Source organism: Balaenoptera acutorostrata, chromosome 7 (genome assembly GCF_949987535.1).
Source record: "Balaenoptera acutorostrata chromosome 7, mBalAcu1.1, whole genome shotgun sequence".
In the NCBI taxonomy this organism is placed as follows: Eukaryota; Metazoa; Chordata; class Mammalia; order Artiodactyla; family Balaenopteridae; genus Balaenoptera; species Balaenoptera acutorostrata.
Window position 1 is genome coordinate 46,663,576 of NC_080070.1, and position 24,487 is coordinate 46,688,062.

Here is a 24,487-nt window from a genome sequence, read left to right on the forward strand (position 1 = left end):
AATCATACAAAGATGATTATATTTCTAAAATTTACAGAATTATTTCATATGCTAGAATTCATAACATGGCAAAATAAAGTTTAGAAACTACATTTAATTTTTAGTTGTTTAATTTTTGAGTAAAAAAAAAGTTCTCTTTGGTAATGCCTTGTATCTTGTATGTGTGAATTATAATAAAAGCATCAACTCTGACAGTACAAAATCTCACAAGGAGGAAACCTCCAAAATCATGCTCAACAACATTCATTAAATATCAGACTCCATAAAGGATCAGGGCTTGAAGGAAAGAATAATGTATTACAAAAAAATAAGATTCCCCCAATAATCTTGCTCCTCCACTGACCTCAGCTGAAAGTCAGTTTCTGTTTAGCACAAAGATTTTGCTTTGTAGTGGGAGCAAGGGCTGTCAAGCAGTTCAGTCCTCAAATTGCTGCTTCTGCACTATAATGTTGAATTTTCACCTAGCTACCACTTTTTCAAACACAACACTGTAAAGTCATCCAGATTTTAGATAAAGGCGCTGCTTTATTCATACATCCCCAAACTTCCATTCTACAATGGCATGTGTGACCTCAGCCACCAGCCTTGCACAGCCAGTGAGGATACGCTCCCTGCCTGCTCAGTTGTACTTGGCTTTAGAGCAGGAAAAAGCTTGCCAAGGAAAGTGGGAACCCTTGCTAAAAGCAAGGGTCAGGGACAGGTTTGTAAAGAAAAACTCGTTTGTTCCCTCTGTTATAGTGGATGCCTTCCCAGTTAGTAAACAAATCTGCTTCTGGAAATGTATTCTCTGATGCTTGAATGACCTTGCTTTGGCATCCACTGGCTTGACCCACAGACAGTCCTTTGGAAAGGGACACAGATCAGGTGGCAGGCCCAAATAGTCCAGTGGACTGACAGGGCAGAAGTTATGGCATGTGGCCTCTGCTGACTCCTCTAGTTAACCCCTCCCCAGGACCACTTGGAACCTAAGTCTTGCCAACTCTGACTTGGCCCAAAGTGATTCCTCATTCTGTATTGTGTTGTCTCCTGTGCCTGAGAGGCCCTTCTCTCTCTTCAGTTCCCTTGTATTATGATTACTATGTCATTAATCGTTATGTGTATAAAGAACTGCCATTAACACGGGAAATTTCTTATATTATCTAGTTTAACTGAAAAAAACAAGAGGATGTGTAACTATATACACATCAAGAACTCAATTTTGCAAGAACAAAACAAAACAAGACCAAAACCAATGTATTGAAGAGACAAAAAGTAACGTACTGAAATGTTATCATCAGAGTTTCAAAATTTTTTAAATAGACAAAATGAGAAAAAATTGGCTTTGTTACATTAATATTACATCACATTTTCTTTCACTTGAGCAAATTCAACCATACATGATACTCAGAGCAGTGATAATGATTACATCTTTGTCCTCTGGAATTATTTAACTTTTTGCACCTCTACACAAAGAGGTTGTCTTGCCAAATTGGTAGTTCATACTGCGGAATAGAGACTGTGCTTTATTTACCTCTGCATTTCTCATAAATCCCAGCACAGCATTTTACTCAGAGTAAATAATCTTTAACTATTAGTTGGTTGCTTGGTTATTTGGGAAAGGAACGTGCAGTTGGCTTAGCTAGTATTCTTGGTTGGTATGTGGTTAAAAGAGCAAGTGTTTTCAGATCAGATAACTCCAGATTTTAATCAGCTCTGCTGCTTTTCTGACATCTCCTTGGGGAAATTTTTGAATTCCTCTGATAATCTGTTTCCTCATCTCTGTAATGAGTATGAAATAGTAACTTCATAGGGTTGTTGGGAAAATTTAATGAAAAATGTATATAGAACAATCAATACCCATATTGGTCAGTTTTTTTTTTTTTTCTTTTTTCTTCTTTATGTTGGCTCTTGTCATTGTTCTGGCAAGAACTGTGAAGTAAAGAAGATGAATCAACAACCAATGCAATCGTTTTTCTCATAGGAGATAAATTTGACACTTACTTTGTAGCTAACCCATGTCATCTTGAGATTACTTAGTTTGTATAATTGAGAAGTAGATACATTTGGGGAGTATGAGAATAAAATAATTCTGTGACCATGAGAATGCAGATTTCCCTGAGACTAGTTAGAGGTTCATGAAATTCCCTTAACTATGGACTTAATTTCAAGGTTATAATTATAGGCCGTAGCTCTAGCCTTGGCCACTGCTTCTGAATGAGCCCTGTGGTCAAGAAGAGAACTTCATAATGAGAGAACAGCTCCAAGGCATTCTGGGTCCACAAGGGATCTCTATGTCTCCCTCTAGATTCTTGTTATCACAGCCTTGGTTCAAGCCTTCGTAAGATCTCACATAGTATCCAGGCTTGCCTTTCTCCCCTCCATCTTCCATATGTAATGCCTTCCCTAGTAGCAGGATTTAAGAGAAGTCTACATAGAGCCATGAGCTCCGGGAAGACCTGTCCCTTTTCCAGCTGTAATGCCATTCATAGACGTTTGAAAAGGAAGCCCCCAGAGCTCCTTATATTCTCATAAAGATAATTACCATGAGCCTCAGTACCACTCACCTCTCTTCACAAACTAAGAGATCAGTACTGAGAGGCTGACACTCAAAGAGAACTGATTTACACTTCTTGCCCTAGGAGACCACAGGATTAATCCCATCATGCCCTAGAGCCATGCTCATATGGCAGTGCATGTTGCCTCATCTGGCCCAATCTCCCACCCTTTCAGGACTCTCCTAACCCTTGTGCCCTCTGGAATTCATGGATTGGAACCCACCAAATCCCCTTTATCTGAAGCTCTTCACTGAATGTCCCTTCAATTCTTTCTCTAATTGAAACCTGGACACAGCTTCCTTTGTCACTGTCTCAAGTTGTGGCTTTTTCTTTTTTGCCCATTGAATTAGGAACATAGTCTTGAAGATGGTGTAAATTTCCTTCATGTTCTTCATTGCTGCTTTCAGATCTTGTTTCCTCTGTCCTTTGAGGAGCATGCTATCAGACTATGTAGGACATCAACATCTAGGACATTTGCCCCATTTACTGAAAGTTTTAAGATGGTATTTCTGTCATCTTTCTGGAAGATTTCTTTATCAATCTAGATGACTTATCAACATCTGAGCACTCAGTTTAATAATCTGACCACTTTTCATATCTGGAGAAAACCACAATTCGAAAAGATAATGCACCCCAATGTTCACTGCAGCACTATTTACAATAGCCAAGACATGGAAGCAACCTAAATGTTTGACAGATGAATGGATAAAGATGTGGTGTATATACATACAATGGAATACTACTCAGCCATAAAAAAGAATGAAATAATGCCATTTGCAGCAACATGGATGGACCTAGAGATTATCATACTAAGTGAAGTAAGCCAGACAAAGACAAATATCATATGATATCACTTATATGTGGAATCCAAAAAAAAAAAAAGATAGAAGTAAACTTATATGCAAAACAGAAACAGACCCACAGACACAGAAAACAAACTTATGGTTACCAAAGGGGAAAGGAGGGGAGGGATAAATTAGGAGTTTGGGATTAAACATATACACTACTATATATAGAATAGATAACCACCAAGGACCTACTGTATAGCATAGGGAACTATACTCACTATTTTGTAATAACCTATAAGGGAAAAGAATCTGAAAAAAAATACATATATATATTATATATATATGCATGTATAACTGAATCACTTTGCAGTACACCTGAAACTAACAATATTGTAAATCAACTATACTCCAATTAAAAAAAAATCTGCCCACTCTCAACAATCCTTCACTCTACTTGATTCTCATTCTTCAACATTGTAAATGAACATCTTTTTAAATCCCAATTTCAAGCATCCCCTGTCACCTCTATTCTGCTCACATCTTTGCCTGGGCACAATTACCGGGTCATTCCCTTCAGCTTACAACATGGTATAATGTTTCCCATCTTAAAATAATCCTCCATTGACCATTTCAATCTCTCTCCAACTCCTACTCTACTTTGCTATTCAACCGACGGTGATTCCCAAATTCACGTTTCCAAATCTGGTCCATAGCTTCAGAATAAGGTCCCTGAGACTCAGAATGGGGTATTCCCAGTTACGTGACATCTCCACTTAGATATTTATAGACATCTTTAACTTAATATGTAACGCACTGAATTCTTTGCTCTTTCCTTGACTTCTACATGACCCTCCCACATACCTGCATCTATTACAGTGTCCGTCTCAATAAATAGCACCACTATTCAAGTAGTTGCTCAGGTCAAGAACTTGTGAGTCTTCCTTGATTCCTCTGTTCCTTTCACATCGCACATCAAGCCATTAAACTGAGAGAGAGAGGCAGGCAGACAGACAGACAGACAAAGGAGCCCTTGCAATATATCTCAGACCAACCACCTTCACTGGTATCAACCTGATGTGAATCAGAACTTGTAGTTTCATGTGAATCATAGCAAAGATTACCATCCACACCTCCCATTCTCTTTATAACCCACTCAAATCAGCATAATAATGGTCAACTATCAGTTCTTATCATTTTAGAATTTTCAGCAGCATTTGATATAGCTGACCCCTTCCTCTTAATGGAAACAATCTTTTCATTTGTTTTTTAATACCACGATTTCCCAGATTTCCTCCTATCTCACTCAAAGCTTTTTTTTTTTTTCCAAGCTCTTTTGCTGGTTTTCTCCTTTCCAACCTCTAAATTTTGAATGGTCTATACCACAGTCCTCAGCCCTCTCTTATCCTCTCTATCTACATGCTCTCCCTACATGAGTGTGGCTTTAACTGTTACTCTCTAATTCCATAGTTCAGTGTAAATCACTATTAAAGTATTTTTACATTGTTTCATAAGTCTGCTTAATGTCTGTTTAACAACTCTGCTTAACCATCTCTGTTCTTCAGGACAGAGATCTTAGCTCTCATATCATAATTATGTGGAAAAGATAATGTATGTTTGTTGAATGAATGAATGAATGCCAACAAGGGATTGAGAATATCAAAGAAAATCTGGTTATGAAATCATTAAGAATGGTTTGGTATTTAGCAGTTAAACAACTTATCAGAAGGTGCAACTTGCCAGGAATAGGTATACAGAATCAGGGAATAGTGCATTGTGGATCTGAATTTTAAAAGTGATAAGATTTTATATATATATTCATATATACACACACACATGCATGTATATATATAACATCACCATTTTGAAGCAGAATTTTCTGTCATCACTTGATGTCCAGTTCTGCCATTTTGACCAAAACTATCTGAGTAGATACCTTTTTCTACTCTTCTCTTATGAGCCTTCCAACAGCTAACAAGCAGATGAAAGATATTAATTCATCACCAGGGAAACAAAAGTTTTAATTAATCAACAAATAGTTAATTGGTATATGACATTGGGCATGTAGTTTCAAGTTGTCTTGGGATGTAATTTCTTCTTGCATGATATGAGAGAATTGGATGAGATGAGATAATTCCATAAGTTGATTATTCCATTTCTAGCCTCCACACAGACTGTTTAAAATTTGACCAATGGAGCTCACATTTAAAAAATATTTTAAAGCTATATTCATCAAAACTATAAAAGTGAGAAGAATAAAACATTGTTCCTATTACTCACAAGTTTGGAAGACCACTCAAAAACTCAAGCAACAAACCCAAGCCAGGAATGCCCTTCTGCTCTTCCTACCTATCCAAGTATCAAAGTCCCACAAATACTTGTAAATGTTCCCAAATGATTCAGTGAAGTAGAGGCAGAGCCTGGGGAATAGAGTGTTCTGTCATCACTCTGCTGGGAGGAACAAGCAGTCTGTGATGACTTGTTCTGTGGGTGGTTTCCTCCCACCAGGAAATATGTGAAGGGTGTTCACTCCTGCCATTTAGGAGCAAGCTGGATCTAAAGACAAGGCAGTTGTGCCCAAGTTGGAACCCAAAGTCAGTTCTCTTGCACTTGGAGTTTTCCTCTTTTGCTGGGGAAAATAAGCAAAAGATTATTATTTCAAGAACCTTATATACAGCTTCCTGGAAACTTGAAATGACTCTGAGGCTGGTAAAGTTGGATCGAATGATCCATCTACTGCTAGCTCTGTTCCAATCCCTTTCCAGCTTTAAAGAGATTTTTATTTCTCAATGATCCCCTCCTTTGTCATCATTTCTACTCTTGTCTTCTAAACATTTGCTTTGCTTCATGCTAGGGAAGGAGGATGAAAGGATGTGGGGGCATCTATGCACTACTTTTGGTCTCCCATTTCAACCTCATTGCAGCCTAGGTTCCTTCATGTACTTCATATTCTGGATACACAGAACTACTTGTTCCCAAATGTGCCCTCCTCTCTGATCCCACTGGGTACAGATCCTTCTATAGTGCTGCCCCTTCTCCTTACTGGATACCATCTCATTGAGTTCAAACAGAACTTATTCTGTAGAACTTTTTCTCCTTATCACTCTCCACTCCCACCCCAGCCTGCTTCCGGAACTCACAGCAAACTGTGTGGCCCCTTATTGTAGCACTCTTCACACTCAAGTAGTTTATTTACACTTCTGCCTTTCCCACTCAACTAAATGGACTTGTTGGGGACAAGGACCATGACTTACTCATTTTTGTATCCATGATACTTAGTCTAGGACATGGATAATAATAGGTGATTAGCAATAACTGCTTAATGAATGTATAATTACTTCTGACCCTGGACTCTGTCTTTGCTCAAAATTGTGGGAATTGTGAGTTACTCATCTTTGTAGTCTTCATCATTTCAGGCAAGGTACTGTACACCTGTAGTTGCTCATAAAAGCACATGGTATAAATGAACCTATAAGTTAAATAAATTCAATAATGATATCTACTAATTCAACTCAGTTCAATATTTTACTGTCTACTGTGTACAAAGAAACTTTGAGGAGCTTACAGTATAAGAAACAGCATTTATTAACTACATATTGTGAAGCAGAATATGCATTTTAAAAGAAGTACAACTGAACTCAAAAATTAAAAGAGGAAAACGTTCTTTTAGGGGCATAAGAAAATGCCTCTTGGAAGCGAAAGTATTCATTCTGGATCTCGAAGAAGGGATAATGGGTAGGCAAGCATTCTAGACAAGGGGTTCAAAATACATGTAAGCAATGATAGCATAAATTTTACCAAACGGCTATTAACTGCTGACTTTGCAACAATTAAACAGATGTTCTTCAGTGTTAACTTACTGAAATCTTGTGTCATCTTATCTGATGGTGTGATGATTAATTTTATGTGTTCACTTCACTGGGCCACAGGGTGCCCAAATAGCTGGCTAATTATTATTTCTGGGTGTGTCTGTGAGGGTGTTTCCAGAAGAGATTAGCATTTGACTCAGTAGATTGAGTAATGCAGATTGTTCTCCCCACTGTGGATGAGTATCATTCAATCTGTTGAGGGACTGAACAGAAGAAAAAGGTGAAGGGAAAATTCTTTTTCTCTGCCTGATTGATTGAGTTGGGACATAAGTCTCCTCCTGCTTGGGAAGTCGGATTTACACTATTGATGCTCCTGGTTCTCAAGTTTCGGACTCAGATGGGAACCTCACCACCAGCTTTCCTGGGTCTCCAGCTGGCAGATGACATATCATGGAACTTCTCAAGTTCTGTTATTGTGTGAGGCAATTCCTTATAATAAATCTCTCGATAGATAGATAGACAGACACATAGATAGGTAGGTAGAGATATTTCTTTCTCTGCATATATCTATGTCTGTATCTATCTACGTATCTATGTTATGTTTCATTTCTCTGGAGAAAGCTGACCAATGCAAATGTTTATTTCTCTTTTTTTTTTAAATCTTTTATTTATTAAAAAAATTTTTTAATAGATCTTTATTGGAGTATAATTGCTTCACAATACTGTGTTAGTTTCTGTTGTACAACAAAGTGAATCAGCCATATAGTTGGGCTCTATCACACTTTTCTTCCATTTAATAACTTTCCTTCCTTTCCTAATAACCTTTGCAAATGACTGGTCCAGCAATTTGCTTTAAGATCTTCAGGTGCATACATCTCAAGTTTAAAAATACACTGTTACACAATAAAAATTGCATCATATTTCAGTTCAATAGGAAACTAACACGATGGTAAAGATCTTAATTATATAAATGAGAAAGTATTCACAAAGAAATAGCTGATAGTGAAGAGAAGAGATCAAGATTTAAGCCAACTCCTGTGTCTAAACCCACTTTCCTCCTAGACTTCCTACAGAGGCAAATTCTAGCAGTGTTCTTCACTCCTTTGGTATGAGAGGTGTCATCATTCTTCCTTTCCCACTGTGATCATAACCATAAAATCTCAGGGAATGTAGCAAAGGGAGTAGATCTTATTCATTATAAATGATCTTAAGAAACTGTCATGACATTACAGCTTTGTACCCACTGACTGTTGGGAAGACAAACTCTTCCTGGATAAAATCTGCATATGCAGAAATAAGTTATGTATGCATTGTTAAAAAGATTCCTGCATTAAGGCAGGAAGACTTTGTACTATTTCTTACAACCAACAGTATGTGAATCTACAATTATTTCTAAATTAAATATTAATTAAAAAACAAAAAATAGGGCTTCCCTGGTGGCGCAGTGGTTGAGAGTCTGCCTGCCAATGCAGGGGACACGGGTTCGAGCCCTGGTCTGGGAGGATCCCGCATGCCACGGAGCAGCTAGGCCCGTGAGCCACAGTTGCTGAGCCTGCGCGTCTGGAGCCTGTGCTCCGCAACAAGGGAGGCTGCGATAGTGAGAGGTCCGCGCACCGCGATGGAGAGTGGCCCCCGCTTGCCGCGGCTGGGGAAAGCCCTCGCACAGAAACGAAGACCCAACACAGCCATAAATAAATAAATAAATAAATAAATAAAAATTAAAAAAAAAAAATACAGGACACCAATACAGGCCACCCAGTTAAATTTGAAAAAACAAAAACAAAAACAAAAAAACAAAAAATAAAACAAAAGAAAAATAGAGTCCTAAACAATTCATCAAAATAAATTTCAATAGTGTTAATGATTTAATGTGAAAAAATGAAATACAAATGGTCCTAGAATAAAATATTGTGAACATTTTTTCTAATCTTGAGGTGGTAAAAGCCTGGAGAGAAATGACACCAAAGGCAATGAAAGGAAATCATGATGGATTTAACCAGATAAAATTTTCAAATTTACTGTGGCAAAAATAGTAAACATGTCAAAATGTTTAAAAAAAATGTAAAAATATTTGCAGTATATGTGACATTAAAAGTTTTCATATCCTTAATGTATGACATGCAATTACAAATCAAAAAGAAAAAGATACATGGAAGTAGAAGCAGTGTAATGATCAGGCAATTCAAAAATAGAAAATCTATGAATGACTAAAAAATGTAAATGTAAGGTCTTCTTATTATTATTTAAGAAAAGGAAAACTAAAAAGAGAATGAGTTACCATATTAGATTTTCAGATAGAAATTCATTAGCATGAGAATAGCTGACTCATTATGATTATTTTTGACTATTGCTTTCTCCTTTTAAGGTTTGAGTCCCAGTATTAAATCATTTCTAACATATTATAATAAGACTTATAATTAGGTGATCTTTTGATGGAACTTTTTAGTGAAAGGTTTATAGTGAGAAAAATGCATACTCTTTTTTTCCTTACAATTCTTCAATTTTCATCCCTGAATCAAATTGCCTGGCTTATCAACTAAAAAATACAGGGTGTTCTGTTACATTTATATTTCAGGTCAAAAATAAATAGTTTAGCATAAGTATGGGTCATACATTATTTGGGACCTATTTATACCAAAAAAAATTGCTGTCTATTTAAAATTCAAATGTAACTGGGTGTCTTGTATTTATCTGGCAAGCCTATCCTTGAATCAGCTTTCTCTACTCTTGCAAAAGAAGTTTTCACTTCTACAGCAGTTTCCACCTGTACCAGAAAGCCCACATGGCCTGAGCACATCAAGCTCAGTTTTCATATTTAGTGAATTAACTGATTAGTTAAAAGCCAAAGAGTTTAACTCTTTTACTTCATCTTAATGAATTAGACTTCCTTCAGATAGTAAGGGAAAAGTGACACAAATGATCCAAGATACAAACAATAGACACAAAAGGAAGGAAATATAATTTCTGCATCTTAAAAACATTGCTTGAAATAATATTCACAACATAGAAGAAAGAAGCTAACCATTTTGAGCCTAGAGCATTCCCATCCCCTGTGTTGTAGACCTTTCTGCGTTAATGGCAGCCACCCAGGCAGTCACAGGGATGCTGAAATCATCCAGGCCAGAACCCATGACAATTAGATTTCTTACCTTATTGCTAATAGTCTCTCTTCCCAGGAGTCACTCCGTCACACAGCTGCAGGTAAAAAAAAAGTTTCAGAACATGCCACAGCTGCCCTTTCATTCCAACTGAGAGAAAATGAGAACAGAGAACTAATATCCCCTCCCCCACAGGCTGGAAACAAACAAACAAACAAATGATAAAAGTTACTCTACCAGAAGAAAGGAATCTCAGCAGAGAAGTGGCCCTTGTAGTTAGTTTGCTGTAGTTGTTCTCAAAAAGTGTTTGTAGTAGTCTTGGATGCCTTCCTGTCTCCTTGAGCATCACAGCTGCTAACATTAAAAAGCCTTTGTGACAGAACTGTGACCTAGGTTTTTATTTGTGCCTATTTAAAAGTTAGTCATAGAAGGCCAGGACAGTCTGCTTGCAAAGATCCATGGTCAAGTTGGGGAGAAAGATATGTAGTGACTCCCTTTACCCTCCCCTTTAAGGAAAGAAAGCAGCAAGAAAGTACTAGTTAGAAATAGCAGAAGTTATTAGTAAGAAGTCCTGGACTCAGAGGAATGCGTGGAGAATGGATACAATGTTTCCAGTTGTGTTTTTATTTCTATGAATCCTCTTGCTGTCCCTTTAATGCCCTCTGACCTGTTGGCAGTAGCATCAGGTCTGAATGCAAGACTGGAAAGCACTTCGCTGAGGAAGTAAAGCAAACTTGTCTTCATTTGGTTACCATGGTTATGGTACTGTGTGTTACCAACCTGATGATTTGCATTGCAAACCATCACTGGAAATGAGGACAGTGGAACTTGATATTCCAGGTGGAGAGGTTCAATTCACAGGAACTTCTATTGGAAAGTTCAGAGCAAACAGAACATAAATATACACACATACTCCCAAACCCATAAAGAAGAGGACCAAACTGTAAGGGCTAACAGTCAGTCTTATCCTCCATGGAATTTCAGTATCTATGAAGCATTTTAGTTGAAAGATCAGACAATTTCATTTTAGAAAGGTAAATAAGCACATTATTGGCCTCATTTTAAAAAATTAAATTTCACAGTCACATTCAGCGTGCATTCTTGTGAAAGGCATAATGCTAAAGCACTCCCTAAAAATTATTCTATCCTGAGTCATGCATGCCAACAACTAGTCTTCATTTTGAAAAGCTGCATTAGCAGAGTTTGAAATGATGGAAAAGACTGTGTGCATTTCAACTTATATTTAACTTCAAACAAACAGGAACCCCAATATATAAAAGGAAAGTGCTGAGGTTGTCTTCAAGAGGAATGAGGGGAAAGGGCCTCATCAAATCTTCCCTCTCCCTCTATGACAACTAGTGAGGTTCCTCTGCAGAGCTCCTAATATTAGTGGGCAGAATCCAAATAGCCCTATAAACTGGCCTGAAACCTATCCTGGGAGAAACTCTTGTCTCTTAGGCTTCTCTCACCTCTTCACCACCAGGTTCTAAGACCCTTACTCTCAGAAGCCCAGGAGTCTCTCGAGGCCTGAGATAACACCACAGCCACCTTTTCCTCCTGTGGCATCTACAACCCACTCAGCCCTAGGAAGAGCAGAACCTTTGTCTTGGGCAAAGGCTAACTGGCAAAGCATACTTGAACTGAAGTATCACGTGCAGAACTACAGTTGGAAAATGGAGTCCATATTTTAACAGTTTTCATTTTAATAAAAGTGATTTTTTCATACAAATAGACATTCAATTGCACCCACAAAGAAATCCTCAACTAGCCATATTTTAGTTGCCTATTAGTTATATATGTACTATTTATGTAGATCATTTATTGGGAAGTTGCAGTACACAATGCATTGAAATCTGCATTAGAAATTGGGAGACTAGGACCCTATCTTAACCCAGTTCCTACTAGAATGGTCTTGGGAAAATCAATTCCTCTTCAGAGACATAGTTAATTCGGAAAAATAATGGGTACATCGCTGAATTTTTAAAAAAGCTCTCTGCGTGAAAATTAAAGATATCATATTGTATCAAAGTCTGTGAAACAAGGGAAATTGATAGCCAATGCATTGTTATTCTATGAACAGTCTTCCAAATAAAACCCATTCCTTCTAGTTCTGTTCCCTAGCATGCAGAATAATTTCTTCCTTAGTAATAAAGAAATACTTAAAGTTGAATTAGTTCACTGTCTAAGGGAGAGGCAATAAAGTAAATCAAAGTGACAATAGAGTTGCTAAGTTTTGGGGGGTAAAAGGAGAGGGTTCTATGGAATCTCATAGTTTGAGGGTTTGAGGGTTTGGAAAAAGCATCCTGGAAAATATGGCGTCTAAGCTTGATCCTAAGGGAGAACAGAAGTTAGTTAAGGAGGTGAAGAAGAAGGGAAATAAGCTAAAGGGGGTGCTCCAATTAGTAGGGAGATGAGGGTAGGGCAAAAATGAGACTGGAAAAATGAATCCATGTATTTTCCATATTTTCAATAAGTATATCATTCTCTTAACCTTGATCTCTTTGGAAATTCTGTAATACAGTGGCAGGGATAAGGAAAGTGAGACCCAGAAAAACTAAGTGATTTGAGAATATCACAAAATGAATTTTTGGTATATTAGGCCCTGGAATTAAGGTCTCAGGAATCCCTTTCCTAATGCTTCCACCATTAATGGGTCATCCTGGGAAAACAGGTTAAAAGAAGAGGCACAAGTTTAATGTCTTTCCAATTAACTGAGTTTACCTGTAGTTCCATTTGTCTGGGGGTAGCCTTCTTAAGAATGCCAGTAAGTAAACGTAAGCTCCTATCCTCTGCATGGGGCGGGGAGAAGGAGGGTGACCCAGGCAGAGGGAACAGCATGTGCAAAGGTCTGGGGGCCAGAGAGAGAATGGTGCACTTGAAGAATTGCAAGAGTCTAAGTATGGCTACTGCATAATATATGAAAAGTCAATGTCAAGTGATATAGCTGGTGAGAAAAGGAGTAAGCAGATCATAAAGGTTTTGCATTTCATTAAGAGATTTGAACTTTATTCTGAGAGTAGTGAGAAGTGACATGATCAGATTTATATGCTAAAAAGGTCCTCTTGCTTTAATATGGAGAATTCAATGAGTGGAAGGAACATGACTAAAGACAGGAGGCTGGGGACCAGGTGAGATGCAATAGTGACTGCAGCCATAGCCCCACAGTTAAGAGATAAAGACATGAGTTACTTTAGAACCACGTGTGAGAAAAAATCAGCAGGTCTTATTAACTGATCCACTCTGTGGGGGAAGACAGTGGTCAAAGATTTTTCTCAAGTATAGGTTTATAAAGGGATCTAGTGCGTTTTGTTTGCAAATATAGAGTTTGGGGTTCCCATGGAAACACCAAGGGGAAGTATCAGTATGCAGTTTGGATACATGAGTCTAGTGTTCAGTAATGAAGTCTGGGTTTACATGCATGTCCAGTAACAAAATAGCTTCTAATTGAAGCCAAGGTGACAGGTGAGTTCACTACAGGAAGGACTGTGGAGTGAGAGTAGGTCCTAGACCAAGATGGAGATACAAGATGAAGGGAAGAATTAAGAGTGCCAAAATCAGAAGCAGGCTTGTAAGCTCTGGAGAACTGAAACCTTTGATCTACATGAGAAGCCAAGTTACAATCATCAGGCAGCTTGATGAATCTAGAATAGAGTCAATTGTATTGTTGAAATGTCTAATGGGTTCAAACTATCAGAAGGAGACACAACAGACAGTTGATACTTTTGATTCAAAGTTTCTCAAACCTAAAAGTGCATGGAAGTCCCTAGTGCTAGAGATTTTGGTCAGTAGGTCTGGGGTGGGATGAGAAAATATGCATTGTTAGTGATCAGTTCTCCAAAGCAACTCTGATGTAGCGTGTCCCAAGGGAAGAATTTCAGAATCATTGTTTCTGGTTAGTGCATCCTTTCTCCTGACTGGCCAGTTTTGCTTCTTGACATTGTTCTTCTACACACAAGTACTCACCTTCTATTATTAAGCTTTTAAAAGATATATTGATTGTTGAGCTATACATGGAGCTTGTGTTTTCTAGTACATTTCCAGCTCATTGGGAACGTTCCCACTTTTACTCTTCTCACTTTTACCCTGTGAAAACTTCACTTACAGAGAACATTTGAATGATGATGGTGGTGGTGGTTTTTAACGATCAGAGGTAGAGCCTGGGGGAGGGAGACAGACCTTCAGCCTCCCTAGAATCTCATCAGACCCACATTCTTTAGTAAGATCAATTGAAGTGTTTTCCAAATAGCTCTTAATGTCCAGTAGATGGACATTAAGATGGTGTTTCACTTTAGTAAGACCTTTAACGATGCTTATTACTGTTTTTTACCCCTTTGAGTTAGATTTGTCATATCATGCGTGCTCAATAAATATTTGGGTATTCATTCTTATCACAATAAGTCCTGCTAGGTCAATTTAATCTTTCTACAGTAACGATCCAAATCAAATGCTGCCTCCACCGGGAATGGGACTCCCCTATTTTACTCTCATTTTGCTTATGCTTGTCACGGAGCACTTACCACATTGTGCCTGCTATTAGATGACTGATTCTTAAATGGAATTTATTTTGCCCCCAAGGGGACCTTTGCCAATGTCTGAAGACATTTTTGGTTGTCACAGTGGGATGGATGATGCTACTAGCGTCTCATGGGTAGAGGCCAAGGATAGTGTTAAGCATGCTATAATACACAGAGCACCCCCCGTCACAAAGAACTTTTCAGTCCCAAATATCAAGAGCACTGAGATTGAAAAAAACTCTGTATTAGACAAAGGAAAGACATAAATTGCTTAGGACTTAGAGCCACAGGTGCTTAGTTCCAGCTCTGGCTCCAATGTTTACTACCTGTGAGACAATGGGCAGGTCTCCATTTCTGAATCTGAGTATTCTCATCAGTAAAATGTAGATACTTATTTTACAGATGCTCCTCTCACAGAAATATTGTAGGGTTCATGGCAATAATGCATAAAAATGGCCTGTAAACTTAATAAATCATCATTGGATGCTTTGAGAGTGTATGTATAATGATGACTATAATAATAATAATTATGCAGGGAGTTTGGATATATAGGTCTAGAGCTCAGTAATGAAATCTAGGCCGGATTTCAAATTTAACTAGAATCTTACTCATTTTAATTTCATCTCAATGAGTATTTATTGAGCAGGATCTCTGGGCTGGCATTCTTCTAGGTACTATAGATAGAAAAATGAGACATTCTCCTTGAATTAAAGGCTCTTTTTTAGGATGGAGATGATAGAGACATAAACAAAAATTATAATATCATGTAAAATAGCCTAAGATAACAGAGGATAGGTGAATGAAGTTTTTTTAGAAAAATAGCAATTCAAGATATATTTTAAAAGTTTATGGGTTGCATTATTACTGGCAACAAAAAAACTTTCTTTACTATCTCTCTTTACTGATCCCCACGGGGAAAAATATACATTCTAATGACTTAGATTACCCACTCTACAGAGTAGATGAAAGTCAGTAAGGAACTGAAACTGCTTTTTAACAATGAATATGTTAAATCCGACCATACAGAAAAGTAACAAAATGGAGGCAGCTCTCTAGTCTTTAATCCTAAAATGGGACCACTAGCCATGACTCAAAACAGTGGCGTATGCTGTGCATTGCTCATTGCTCTAACTGAGGCATAAAATGCTCTCAGAATGCAAACTAATGGTATTTGGGGAATGCAAACTAACGGTATACTTGAAGTTTTCTAGAACACACCAGGCAGCTGGACACTATTCCCAGTTATCTTGCTCATAGGAAATAAGTAACTGCTCAGTAAATGTCCGATAAACTGAACGGGATTACTTGACAGTAATAGAGGAAGTGGGCACTGATTTTGCCCCTTTCTCTACAAAGCCCCACAATGTTTGGTTGGAAGGGAGAGTACCAAATACCCAGGGATATCTCACTGAAAAGAGTGAGTGGACTCATCTTGTCTCTACACTGTCTTGGGTACTCAACAATTTCAGCATAACTGAATAGTTGATATATTACTAACATGTACTTCCTACACTGTCCATTGTCATATTCCCTTCGTGGATCTCCTAACCTAGAATGTACTCAGTATTGCCTAGGCTAATAGCTCCAAGCCATTTTAATCCAAAGGGCTACTCAGTGGTTCAAGAAGAACCAACACCCTTACAACTACCATTTACATCAACAAACCTCATAGAGTTAGTAAGTAAAAAACCCTACTATTCCACACCATGAACACAGAGAATATGACACAGTTGGACAGCACCTAAGATCTCTAAAGGATGCGGTCCAAGAGAATCTCTTCCATTTTTGTGAACTTTACCTTCAGGAAACCCAACAGGTCCTCACAGTGAGGATGCAAGAAAGAGACTCTCATGGCTCTGGGAGCAGTAGGGGAAGAGTACTCATTGTGAAATATGCTCAGATCCTTCTCCATAACAAAGGCCTGTTCTCCAAGAGAAAATATTTTGCCAGAACCTTACCCCAGTTGTGGAAAAGCATTCCTCCTACTCTAGACCACTTTAGATTTCTTGTCTCACCTAAGAAAAACCATAGTCAATAGGGGTCAGGGCTTCAAGGAAATAGATTGGGAATGCTGCTGCCAGGTATGGCAATAGGGGCAGGAAGGAAGAAGCTATACTATTGGAGAAACACTTGTGAAAGTCTCAGCCCCAACACAGAGACCCACTAAAACTCTGAGATCTAATCAGAAGATTGCAGAATGTATCCTCTCCCCCACATTCTACTAACATACCAACAGAGTTCTGATATAATCATAGTGGATTACAACTTAAAAATCTACAATCTCTCTCTCTCTTTCTCCCTCTCCTCTCTTTTCTCTCTCTGAGGAGTACTTGGGGAAAATCAAAGTCAAGATGGGAGACAAAAAACCAGGACACTAGAGGAATTTGAAAGCCTCTGGCATCTATAGCCACAGCTAACATTAAATACAGCCCAATCTCTGGTCAAATAACATAAATTCTTACACTAAAGGCTATTTCCTTCAGTTGTTATTACCTGATACAACATGTATTACTTTCAACAAAAAATTACAAGGGAAGAAAAAACACAGTCTAAAGAGGTAAAACAATTATCAGAACCAAAATCAACCATGATACAGATGTTGGAATTATCAGATAAGAAATGTAAAATAACTATGATTAATATGTTAAGGGCCTAATGGAAAAAGTATATAGCATGCAAGGAAAGATGGGTAATATAAGCAGAGAGATGGAAACTCTAAGAAAAAATCTAAAGGAAAGTCTAGAAATCAAAAATGTTATAACAAAAATGAAGAATACATTTGATGTACTCATCAGTAGACTCACAGCCATGAAAAGAATCAGTGACCTTAAAAATAGGTCAGTAGAAACTTCCCAAACTGAAAATCAAATGAAATAATGACAGACTCCACAGATTTAGGAAATTTAGAAAGCACTAAGTAGGATAAATACTAGAAAACCATAACTAGGCATATTATTTTCAAATTATAGAAAACCAAAAACAAAGGGAAAAGTTTGCAAGAAGCTGGGGGGCTTGGGGAGGTGTACTTATAAAGAAACAAGTATAAGAATTACACTGGACTTCTCACCAGCCATAAAAGCAAGAAGAGAGTGAAGTAAAATATTTCAAATATTGAATGAAAACCTCCCATCAAATTAGAATTTTATAATCAATGAAATTATCCTTCAAATGTGAAGAAGAAATAAACGTATTCTCAGAAACACAAAAATTAAGAGAATCACTAGCAGGACTACCCTACAAGATATGTTAAAATTTTTTCTTCAGGTAGAAGGAAAATGAAACAGGTCAGAAATTTAGATCTACAAAAGAAAGGAGAAACATTGAAGAAGGAATATATGCGTGTAAAATAAAAATTTTATTTTTCCTATTCTTAATTTATGTAAACTACAACTGCTTGCAGTAATAGTAGTAGCAACGTATTGGATGATTAAAGTATATGAATAAGTAAAATAAAATATATCACAAGGATGGGAGAGAGGAAGTGGGAATACCCCATTATAAGTTACCTGCATTACATGAGAGGTGGCATAATGTTATTTAAAGGTGACTTTAGATTAGTTAAAAATGAGTAGTATAAACTCTAAGGAAACCACTAAGTATGTTTTAAAATAAGTATACAACACGCTAAAAGAGAAAATAGAATAGAGTCATATAAAATCTCAATAAAACTGGAGGAAGCAGAAAAAAAGGGGAAAAAAAGAAACCAAGAACAAATGCAACAAATAGAAAACAATTAACAGACATAGTAGGCATAACATAGAGACATTATGCCAATTATATCAATAATCACTTTAAATGTGAATGCTCAAAATACAGCAATTAAAAGACAGAGATTGTCAGAGTGGGTTAAAAAACAACAACCCCCAATTTGTAGATGTTATCTACAAGAAATCCATTTTAAATATAAACACTCAGATTAAGAGTAAAAGGGATGGAGAAAGATACACCACACTAATCAAAAGGAAGCTGGATTAGCTATATTCACTTCAGACAAAGCAGACTTTAGAACAAGGAAGATTATCAGGGGTAAATATCGGCATTATGTAATGACAAAGGTATAAATTCTCCAGAAGACATAACAATTCTAAATGTGTATGTGTGACAGGGAACAAATCTGACTCCGTATTGGCTCAATTCCTTTAGTTCTAACCTTTGTGCTCTGTTGCCTGTGCTTAGTCACGATGTCTCTGCGCCTTTCTCTCTTCAAACAGTATAAAACAATGTTGCCTATAGCCTGAAATATACATAATAACCCTTTCTCAAGGGTCTGCCTCCCAGGCTTGACCTTTAAAGGCATAACACTTTTCATTCATATAGAGATAAAAAGTTGCAGAACAGAAAATAACATTTGTCTTTTTGAAGGTTTATAGGAACATTGTGATCAGACCTATGTGTGCAGCTGTACGAACAAAGAATTATCACATCCCCTCCAGAGTCTGGCTGGCACCAAGATGTCTGAAACAACCAGCCACACCCTCTCCTCTTTTAGTATAAAAGAAGCCTCACTTATAACTCAGGTGAGATGGTTGACTAGTCCACCACCTTCTTGGTCTGCTGCCCTCCTGAATAAAATCGCTATCCTTTGCCCCAACAACTTGTCTCTTGATTTATTGGCCTGTCATGCAGTGAGCAGTACAGCTTGGACCAGGTAACATATGCACTTAACACAAGAGCATAAACATACACGAGGTGAAAATTGATATAACTGAAAGGGGAAATAGGCAAATCCACTATTGTAGTTGGAGACTTCACCACCCCTCTTTCAGTAATTGATACACAAAGCAGGCAGAAAATCAGTGAGGATACTGATCATGACTTGAACAGCACTATTAACCAACTTGATCCTGTTGAAATGTATAGAAAATTCCACTCAACTATAGGAGAATACATATTCTTCTCAAGCTCACAAAGAGCATTCAACAAAGTTGACCACATTCCGGGTCATAAAATGTACCTTAATAAATTTATAAGACTAGAAATCACATAAAGTGTGTTTTCACGCCACAATAGAATCAAACTAGAAATCAGTAACAGAAACATAACTATAAAATTTCAAAATATTTGAAGATTGAACAACACAATTCTAAATAACACCTGGGTTAAAGAAGAAATCTTAGGTTTAAAAATATTTTGAACTAAATGAAAATGAAAATACAACTTACCACAATTATCAAAATTTGTAAGACGTAGCAAAAGCAGTGCTTAGATGGAAATTTATAGTATTAAATACATACTTTAGAAAATAATAAAGATCTAAAATCTATAATCTAAGCAACATAAGCTTAAAGCAAGCAGAAGAAAAGAAATAATAAAAATAAGAGCAAAAATCAATGAAATTGAAAAACAGGAAAACAATAGAGAAAAATCAATGAAACCAAAACCTGGTTATTTGAAAAGATCAATAAAAGGGATGACTCTTTAGCCAGGCTAAGTGAAAATAAAAGGGAAAAGAAACAAACAATGTGAGAGCCAGGTTTCTCACAGTTGGAGTGGAAATTTACAAATAAACAAGGGGAAGAGGCTAGAACAACCCAGGTGGTAATGGATTAGAGTTGAGGACAACAGTATTAACTCATGGTTAGCTTAATATACACACAGATGGTTACATATGGAAATATTTATGCATATGTTTATATAGATGAGTTAGCATACACATTATATTTCCTCCCTCTGTCAGCTGAGAGGGCCTAGAAGCAAAACACCCAGTAGTAATAAGCATGTATAGTACCCAGATCTTGGTTTCTAATATATCATTCTCCTGTAAAAGGAACCAATGCACCTTGAGAGATTGAACTATAAATGATAAACTCATAACATCTTAAAGTAAGGAAGTGCTAAACACACACACACAAACACACACACACACACACAATGATGTGGTATGTCAAAGAGATACAAAAGCCAGCTGAAAAAGCTCCTAATGGCCCAAGCTGGTACAATTTGAGCACACAATACATAAAGCAGTATTGGATTATAACCCAAAATTTAAAATAAATACCCACGAGTCCATAATCATATAAATAAGTGATTTATATAAATAAATAACTGTGGGAGAATAGACAAATCTCCTGTGCAGAAGAATTCCAAATAATTTATTTAGATACTACACTTTCTAACTTCTTACTCCTTGAGTGTGGGCTTAGCATAGTGACTCTCTTCCAAATAATAAAGTATGGAAAGGTGGGAGGGAGAAACTTTACAGATAAGAAACCTGACAAACAATACCTGAACCAGGTGATCAAGGTTAACATCAACAGTCATGTCATGTTGATAGTTTGCACCCTTGATACCATGCGATGAGAATGCTATTTTACCTCTGTGACCTTCCTCCCTCACACCCATAACTCCAGTCTGATTATAAGAAAAACACCAGACAAATCCCAGCTGAAGGACACTCTACAAAATATTTGATCAATATTCTTCAAAAATGTCAAGGTTACCAAAAACAAGGAAAGTCTCAGAAACTATAACAGTTAAGAGGAACCTAAGAAGATGTGAAAACTAAATGTATGTGGTGTCTTGGATGGCATCATGGAACAGAAAAAGAAGAGTAGGTAAGAACTAAGGAAACAAAGGTACAGACTGTAGTTAATGATGATATATCAATATTGATTTATTAATTGTAATAAATTACCATACTAATGTAAGATGTTAATAATAGAGGAAAGTGGATATGGGGAACTCTGTACTATCTTTGCAATTTTTCTGTAAATCTTAAACTATTCAAAAATTTGTAAAAATTATTTATTTGACAGTTGGACAAGATGGTATTTAGTATATTTATTCTAACTCTGATATTCAGTGATTTTAAAATAAGATATTTGTGATCTGCTAAGTGACAAATAGCAGCAGCATGCATATATATATATACATTAAAATTATACATATATTGAGAGAGACTAGAAATATATACATATATGCATGCTTGTGTGTATATATCTATGTAGATGTAATATTACTATATTAGGATATATAAGACAATGTTAAGAATAGTTATCTCTGGATGATATGATTATGGACAATTTTTACTTTCTTCGTTTTATTGACAGTATTTTAAAAACAATTGACTAAGGACACAATTATTTTTGTAAAATAAAAACAGGTCAGTAAAAGTTTTATTTTAAAAATCAGTGAGTATCCATGATGAGTGATGCCCGTCTGGACTATGTGCCCCTCCTCCAAGCCTAACCAATTCTTCATGCTTACTTCTATCATTGTATTTACAAAATAAATTATATATGTACGTTATTTGTCTGTCTTCCTTCCTAGATTATAAAATTCTTAAGGACAAAAAAATCTGTCACTTCTGCATCACTATTGCCTAGTACAGAGCCCAGTATGTTGTGCATTTAGGGGCACAAGCAGAGGGCAATGCAATGTGAAATCTTGGGCAAGCAACTGAAGTAACTAATCCAGTTTTCTCATACATAAAATGAGAAATCTGGGCTACTTCCATCTCTGGGGTTCCTTCCAGATTTAAGATTCAACATTCTCTGCCTGTCTCAATGAATTAGGCATAATTTCACAAAATAAGAACTCCAGGGAAATTATGTGACTTGCCCAACTTCTTCTTTTGCATCTTCTGGAGGATGATGGAAGATTGAGATTCAGGAAATGTCTGCTCCGTGGGAATTGGTTCAGAAAGCCTTTTTCTGTAGGTTTTAAATAATTTATTATTTGCAGTTAAATTTGTCCTTGAAAATTTACAAAGGTTTGAGCAAATCAGAGTGGTTAAAATATGGAAGGATTAAACACAAGGATAATTATTTCATTAAGACCTTACTGAAATTATTCTTTAAAAAATTTCTGCAATATGCAGAAAATACTCTGTGTGATAAAGTGAACATATTGCTACATGTGTGTCATTCTGATTATGCTGCTTTTTCCTTGGGCCTGAGATTAAGGAAGAATGATGAAAAAGGACAAGTCACCATCCATACATCTTGAAGTCAAACTCTGAGACCCTTCCACCATCAGTGGTTCTGCCATCTCTTAATCAGCAACATTTTCCAGTTTTCCTATTCCTATTCCCCACTGACACTGATCCCTTGAAACATCAAGTTCACCTAGAAGAGCCTATTACAATTTGTTTTAGTTTTCTATCGAGCTACAACAAAGTACTACAAATTTAGTAGCTTAAGACAACACAAATTATATTATAGTTCTAGAGGTCAGAAATCCAAGATTCGTCTCACTGGACTAAATTAAGGGGTTAGCAAGTCTGCACTCCTTTCTGAGGGCTCTTGGGAAGAATCCATTTCCTGCCTTTTCCAGCTTCTAGAGGCTGCCCACATTCTTCAGATCCTGGCCCCTCCTCCAGCTTCAATACCAGCAGTACAGCATAGTCCAATCTCTCGGACATTGATATTCTACTCCTGCTATCACATCTCCTTTTCCGACTCTGACTCTCCTCCCTCTCTCCAATAAGGACACTTACAGTCACGCTGGGCCCACCCAGATAATCCAGGATAGTCTCCCCATCTCAAGATCCTTAATTTATTCATATCTACAAAGTCCCTTTTGATATGTAAGGTAGCATATTGACATCTTTGGTATGGGGGCCATGTTTCTGTCCACCATGTATCTGTCTTTCTCTCAATATCCAACAGAGTGGACACCTCTATTTTCATGGCAATCTCTGAGTTAGGCACTTTTTGGTACCAGTCACATCTTGTCACAGAGAAGTCACTACTTTGTCAGTTCTATAAGACGACCCTTTTAGAAAGTGTAAATGGATATGTGAGGCTCTAATTAAAGCATGCAATACTTTTCTATTCAGATAAAATTTGTTTTTTCTTAAGAGTATAGCTTTGGTGAGATAGACTCAGATTTAAATCTGGGCTATATCATCAATTATCTGTGTCACTTAGAATAAACTGTTTTCTTTTTCTGAGTTTGCCATCTCTAATTCAGCCACATTTTCTACCACCTAATTAAAGACCCCATCATCCCTGAGATTTTTTCTTTAACGTGAGATTTGAAGGATATACAGGGTGTCTTAAATTATACAGTAACAGTCATAATTGAGCTTCATAGACTTATTAGAAATAAATGAGTAGAAAATAAATAAGATCTTATAATTTGGGTGGGCTTTTTACTTGAAACGTCTAAGGTTTGATATATTCATTCTCTTCTCTGAAAATATTTTCAATATCTATTTTCTAGAACCTATAAACACATGCCAAAAAATCTTAGAAAAACCACCTAAGTGTCTAACAAGACACCCAGGTGATGAAGTATTATGCAGATTATAAGATATGATGTTTATAAAAAGAGTTTTATTTTTAATCTCCTGGTCCCTTCCTCTCCTAGCCCAACCCTTGTGTCTCTGTGATTCTCTGAAACTTGTCCAAGTTGCTCTGCATGCCCTATGGTTCTGGGAGTCCAGCTCTTTTTTCCTTTTTAAAAAATTAAACTAAGTTCCCAAATGTACCCTCCTTCCTTCCCCAGTGCCCCTCTTTAATAAAATTATATTAAATCTGCTAAAAGTTCAATGTTTAACTAGAAACCTAGTATATTATTAGCAACATAACTTATTCAGGATGACTCAAAATATATAGACTATTTCTTTTCCTAGCACAATATCAATGGCATCTTCAAACATGACAGAGAAAATCATTAGTCCTACCTGTAAAGACTGTCACACCTTGATCATATTCTTGGGATCTGTGCCCTGCTTCCTTCATTCTCTTTTCTCATTCTCTCATTTACATTCCCACCTTCAGTCATTCTTTATTTAAAAATGTA

General features: G+C 36.9%; 1 protein-coding gene across 1 annotated transcript in view; it reads right to left on the reverse strand.

The window, feature by feature from the left end:
• Positions 1-24,487, reverse strand: part of ITPRID1 (ITPR interacting domain containing 1) — a 112,177-nt gene that overhangs the window by 85,538 nt on the left and 2,152 nt on the right. The window contains 1 exon segment of the mRNA XM_057549649.1: positions 10,278-10,323. The gene's annotated coding sequence lies outside the window, so the exon portion shown is untranslated.